The sequence below is a fragment of the Triticum dicoccoides genome, chromosome 3B, assembly GCF_002162155.2.
Source record: "Triticum dicoccoides isolate Atlit2015 ecotype Zavitan chromosome 3B, WEW_v2.0, whole genome shotgun sequence".
NCBI lineage: Eukaryota > Viridiplantae > Streptophyta > Magnoliopsida > Poales > Poaceae > Triticum > Triticum dicoccoides.
Genome location: NC_041385.1, coordinates 8090547 through 8097395, shown reverse-complemented (window position 1 = coordinate 8097395; position 6849 = coordinate 8090547). Strand labels below are relative to the sequence as shown.

At 46.2% G+C, this 6849-nt stretch overlaps 1 pseudogene; it reads right to left on the bottom strand.

Moving 5' to 3' along the window:
* Window positions 1–4024: 4024 nt before the first annotated feature.
* LOC119274308 lies at window positions 4025–6087 on the bottom strand (annotated as a pseudogene).
* Window positions 6088–6849: the final 762 nt, after the last annotated feature.

Below are 6849 nucleotides of genomic sequence, written 5' to 3'. Positions count from 1 at the left end.
TTTTCTTATGTAAAGCAAATGGCATGTCTGTTGTATGTTCTCGAATTATTGCAATCCGAGGCCCAGTTTTACCTTAAAAATAGTTCTACCGTGCAAACCTTGTTGTTCTACAGCGGCTGGACTGAATTTTTCATTAGAATGTTCAGTTTCTCCATGTAAAGCGGGTCTGTTTTAGGTCAACTAACCCTCGTATTTTTCTACACTAGTAGAAAAAAGGGCTTTGATTCGGCCAGAAAAAAGCATTAATCCCGGTTGCATTACGATCCGGGACTAATGTGAGCATCAGTCTCGGTTCGAGCGGCTAAGGCACCGTACAGGCATTAGTCCCGATTCAAATGGGACCTTTAGTCCTGGTTGGTGCCACGAACCGGGACTAAAGGGTGCGATATCCATTAGTACAGGTTCGTGGCACCAACCGGTACTAAAGGTTAGACCTTTAGTCCCGGTTCGAGCCACCAACCGATACTAATGGGGTTTGAGGCATTAGTACCGGTTCGTGGCACGAACCGGTACTAAAGGTCCCATTTTCAAACTCTAGCCCACCTCCCCCTCCCCCATCGCCTTTTCAGTTTTGTAGAAAGCAAAAGAAAATGATAAAAACTTCAAAAATTAAAATCCTTCCAGATGTAGTTATGTTACTACATGTACTACTTAGGAAAATTTAAAAACTTAAATTTGGACATGTTTTGCAAAAAGTGTAGGGAAAATGTAAAACGGCTATAACTTTTGCATACGATGTCACAAAAAACGTATAATATATCAAAACGTATAATACTACGGCCTGTTTGCAAATTTTTAGAATCCTCAAATTCTAAAAGGAAAAAAACGTTATGCTCAAATTTCAATTTTTTTTGAATTTTGGTTAAATCAGGTCAAACTTTGGTCAAACTACTTATTCAGGAAGTATTAGTGTTACTAAATAATTATTCAATAATATTAGTATTACTAAATAATTATTACATTTTTTTAGAATTTTGGTCAAATCTGGTCAAACTGTGGTCAAATCTGGTCAAACTGTGGTCAAACTATGGTCAAACTACTTATTCAAGAAATATTAGTGTTACTACATAATTTTTCAAGAATATTAGTGTTACTAAATAATTATTTCAATTTTTTGAATTTTGATCAAATCTGGTCAAGCTGTGGTCAAACTATGGTCAAACTACTTATTGAAGAAATATTAGTGTTACTAAATAATTATTGTTTTTTAGAATAATAGTTTCAAACTCAAATAGTGAAACGTGACTTCATGCTCAAGCAAAATTCCTAAGGGTTAATATGATTGACATCTTACTATTGTCAGGAAAACAACAATTGCAGACTTGAAAACAAAATGAAATAAGGTGCTGCTTGGTTGGCGACCCGAGTGCCGTGCCTGATGAAAATATGTGCCTGACAGTAGCCTGAAATTTTTACACCTTTTGCCTGACCAGGCAACTATGGTGCAATGTTGTTTGGTTCACGCCTGAGCCTAGAAGAATAAAAAATGACATCCCTCATTGATTGCTATCAGCATGGAGAGTATGTTTGCATGTACGTGCCTGACTCAGGTCTCCTATTTTGCTCGCATGACTCAGGCTAATCGCGTGCCTGTGCGCTCAGGTCAGGCAAGTGGAGAAAGGGCTCAGGGTGTCAACTAAACAAGGCTCAGGCTAGAGTCCGGCTTGCTTCTGGCCAGGCAATTTTTTTCTCAGGGTGGCAACCAAACAGCCCCTAAAACCCGAAAGTTAAACATGCTCAGGCTGGAGTAGTGAGAGGATGGGTGACCGGTCGGAAAGTTAGATGATTTGGAATGATGATGGGTGATTAGAGATTAGAGGTTAAATTGAGCAGTGATGAGGGGTGATTAGAGATTAAATTAGAAAATAATTCAGAAATTTGAAATTAAAAAAAAAAACAAATTTTTTGATAAAAATACTTTTAGTCCCGGTTGGTGTTACCAACCGGTACTAAAGGTAAAGCTCCAGACAGCGGCTACATGGACGGCCTTTAGTCCCGGTTCGTGTAAGAACCGGGACTAAAGGGGGGAGGCTTTAGTAACGACCCTTTAGTCCCGGTTCCAGAACCGGGACTAAAGGCCCTTATGAACCGGGACAAATGGCCCTTTTTCTACTAGTGCTAGTCATTGTAGTTTTGGCGGCCGCTTAGCCGCCCGCAGGACCAAGACACCATCGACATCCTCATCGCCGACCTTCACGCGATGGCTCTCCGTTTGGCGCCGCCGCTTCCTCCACCACCTCCAGAGCCGGATTAGTTACTTGGTGGCCGTTGCTTCGCCATTTGTGTTTTATTTATGGCTAATTGAGCTGTGCCCTCAGCAGAATCCCTTTTGAACCTGTGTGTTTGTGCTACTTCGTGTATGTGTGTGTGTCGTGCAGTCTTGTCGGATGTTGTGACTCGATGGTTTGCTTTATATACAAAGCGACGCGAAAGCATTCTTCGGTAGTCATTGTAGTTGAAATCAAGGGCATGTTCCAAAATGCTCCTAGGCTCCAACACAGCGGAGAAATGGACATAATGAAAGAAATTTTTGGGACTAACTACTATAACATGTATCAGTTAGAAACTACAAGCGCCTTTTGAAGTCATGTAATGGTCCCTGTTACTTGGCAGCTCATCTCTGTTGCTATACAGGATTTTAGGACTAACTGATACAGATTCGTTAGAAACCACACATTATACATAACATCATCATGCATACTTGGCAGCTCATCTCTGCTACTGTAGGAAACATTCAGAAGAAAGTAAAAGGCCACGAGGGGGCGATGGAGGTGGTCAACGACAGCCGCAGTAGTAGCGGTTGTAGCCTGCCACAGGAAGCGCACGGGCGACTGGAAGTCAAAATCGTCACCGCCGGAGCGCCGCCGGGAAGTGTGACGAGGCGGCGGAGGAAGGGGATGGATGGGCCCTGCTGATTTTCTCTCTCTAGCCGATCCAGGCCACGAACGTTCAGACTTACGCGTCCACATAGGCCATGTTATTGGGCCAGTTGAAGACGACTGCTTGACTGGATTGCTTCACTATTCCTTGAGGCGGTAGCAGTGGCGCAGCTTGTTCTGCTATCGGATATGAACTGGTGGTATCAAGCAGGTTCGAACTACGATGTTTTTGATGTGTTGACATGGCAATATATTTTACAGGCTCCTAGTACTATTAATGGTCGTATGGTTCAAGCCAGGGATTAAATTTGTAACACCAACCTCCTGCCATCTGTCCCGTTGTTCCTCATGCATGCTTGTGCAGAGCTTTGCAAGGCCAGAGAACTACAGAGCGTCTTGCAGACATCCGCTGACAATAATTTCTCAGACACAAGAACTTGTTATGTTAGTTCGTCCAACACTAATGAGATAGAAACAACACCTTGGTTGACAATATTGCTCGATTTCCCTGCAAGCGGAAAATACGGCTCGAACCTATATCTTGAATCGTCACAAGAAAAAAAACTATAAAATGCTACAAATATATATGGGATTCTTTTTCTCCTATTCACCACAACAGGCAACTAACAAGTTGGCAGTTGGCGCGGCAAATTATTTGTTTTTCAGTGGCCGTTTGAGGATTTTGGTGCATTTTCAATCCAAAGATTTAAGACTTTTTGAGGTTGCCAAGCTGTGTACTCTGTCTGGATCTACAAGAACAATGCATGAATGGAAGGAACAAACCTGCAAACTAGTAGTTGGGAGGTGTACAGGACAGGAGGTAGCTGCCGTTCCTGTCACACTGGCAGCCACGAACTCTTCCCAGGGCTATTCTTTTGGAGGATACTTCTCAGTTCTGAGAAAGAGACTGGTGGGAGAGTAACCTGAGAGAATATCAGAAAGTTATGCAGGTATTTTTTTATTGTGAAGTACCCATATCTATCATTTCTCATTTTCTCCCTATCAGGTTCTTCTAAACCTAACACACACACAAACACATACATATCTATCATTTCTCATTTTCTCCCTATCAGGTTCTTCTAAACCTAACACAACCCCAGCCTTTAATTAAACAACAATAGATAAACCCTCCTGGACATGTTCTATCATCTACCTCCAGACAAACTTGTAATGCTATTTTCCACTGATGGAGGCACTTCATCAAGAACCTGATCCACATCTGTAATGCTGAGATATCCAGGAGAGAACTCGGGCAAAGGTAAATCGCCATCGAGGTACCGCATGACGAGGCGAATGCTGGGCCTTGCTACAGGTAAAGGGTGCGAGCACAACAACCCAAGCTTGAGCACCATCTCCGCCTCATCAGCAGCATACTCGTCCAGTCTTGGATCCACGCTATCGATGATCGAGCCGGAGCCGCTCGCCCACGTGTCGCGCACCCATTGGACGAGCACCAGCAGCTCGCCGCAGGCGTTGAACCCCACCGGACGCCTACCACAGGCCACCTCCAGGACAAAGGCACCAAACGCAAACACGTCAGTTGCCTTGGTCGCCTTGCCGAACCTCGTCAGCTCAGGGGGAAGGTAGCCCCTCGTGCCGGCCACGTGGGTGGTGTGTGCGTCGGCACCATGGTCATGCAGCCTGGCAAGGCCGAAGTCACCCAGCCGACCATTCATCTCCCCGTCAAGGAGGACGTTGCTTGCCTTGACGTCACAGTGTATGATGACCTGCTCCCAGTCCTCGTGGAGGTACAGAAGCCCAGACGCGACGCCTTTGATGATATGAAGCCTCTGAGTCCAAGAGAGCATTGCATGCCTCGTTTGTGCATGAAGGTAGCTATCCAGGCTGCCGTTGGGCATGTACTCGTACACCAGGAGCATCTCCTTCTTGTGCCGGCAATAGCCGATCAAGCGAACAAGGTTCCGGTGTCGTAGGCGGCCAAGGATGATGATTTCAGCTGTGAATTCGGCCAGCCCCTGCTTGGATTCTGAGGAGATCCGCTTCACCGCGACGTCCATGCCAGAGCTGCCAAGGACTCCTCTATAGACTTGCCCAAAGCCGCCTTTCCCTAAAGCTGTATGTCTTGGAAGCCATCGGTTGCCCTGTGGAGGTCCTTGTACGCCAAGCGGCGGGGCCCAAGCTCAGCCTCCCAGTCTTCATTCCTCTCTGAGTTCCTCATATTGCACCACCACCATCGAAGGAGAAGGCAAGCTGTTATACCTGCAAGTATGGCAAGCGAAGATATAGTTGCAGCAGGCACCCATTTGACGATTTTTTTCTTGTCATGGGCTTCTTGCCTGGAACTATGTCGTACTTGTTTTAATGGCGGCAGCAGCAGCGATAAGTTGAGTGGTTTGGCCGGTCCAAACATGTTAAAGCTCCACCCAAGAATCTGATGAGCCCCACACAAACCGCCGGTGGCAGCAGAGAAACCAACGTATGCTGTGGTGGGAACCCCTGCCTTCTTTGACTTGGTGTCATTCTTCAGTATCTTCGCAAGGTCGACGGGGTAGTAAGATAGAAGCGGTGTAGAGGGCTTATTCATGGGGACAGGAGCAAGTGTGACGTCGAGCTGCATCTCATACTCATAGACTTCATAGTAGTCCACCCAAACCTGCACTGGTTTTCCACTAGAAAGCCTCAGCGGATTGAAGTCCATCTCGACATTGCCGCTGTAGTAGCCCACGGTTGAAGAGGCAGTGGACGTTAGGTCGTTGAGATCAGCCCCGACATGGTTGTCATCTATATCTTCGAACTCCGTGTTGGCTACGGTGTCGAGCTCTATGGCGAAGAAAGGTGTGGCATCGATGTCGTGATTGACAAGTCCCAAGTATTGCCCTTGTGCCCAGGGATCAGAGAGGGGGGCAAAGAGGGGGGCCAAGGAGATGACAAACGACATCCCGTCCCCGGATAGGCCAGAGTCGCTGGGTGTGATGGAGAACACGAAAGTGGCTGAGAAGCTCATGGCCACGCCATGGGAATTGACAAACGGAAGAGCTTCTGCATGGAAGCCATGCCCCTGGGTGAAGGAGCTGTCGCCGCAGCTGGTGCTCGTTAGAGAGAGGACGCCGTGTTTTGAGATGGAAGCCTCACCGTCGAGGTGGAGCTTGCTGCGGGCGAACCCATTGTATATGAACTCCGTGACGCCATCAACACCATCATGGCAAGAGACGATCAAGTGGACGCGCAACCAGATCAGACCTGGCATGGTGCTATATGCTGGTTTACAGAGCGGAGTTTCTTTCTTTCTCCCTTTGGTTGTGTGGAAGTAGTTGGAGGAGCAGGGTAAGTGAGCGGAGTTTCTTTCTTTCTCACTGGCCATGAACTGCCAACAGGAGTCACTGGTGTAGTCTTTGCCTCTGCAGTTCTCCTACATGTTCATTTCAGTTTGACCAATACGTGTTGCTGCTTCCAGAAGTGCCCTAGAGAAACCAAGATGTGTGGATTACATTATTCCCATATTGGCCATGGAACCGAGATAACGAGGCTTTGGCCGAGTTTCTTGGCTGCATGTGTACCACAAGGTTAGGTTATGGTGAATGAGACATTGGCGCCACGCAGTTCAAAGCATGATAGGCTAGTCAAGGGAACTAGTCACAGAAATCCACATTGGCCAGAGAACCCCAGATCCTTCTCCATTGCACTCGAATCACAAAAGAATGCATGGTGAATAAGACATTTTGGTCAGTGAAGATGCCAAGTTCTTGAGCAGATTCCAAGCAGCTGCAGTATTTTGTCCAGTTTCTCCCTTGAACACAAAATATGTTGTTATTGTAGTTGAAATTAATAGCATGTTCAAATTTTCACACGTGCAAAGAAAGCAGAGGAATGCACCGTACGAAAGAAATTTGGGAACTCAAGGGACTTATAAACACCAAACGTTTAATATCAACCAGCTGTGCAATTTCTGCTAACACTAATCCAGTAAGTTCGGAAAGGCAGGAAGTTCCTTTATCAGTCTATAAGCTCC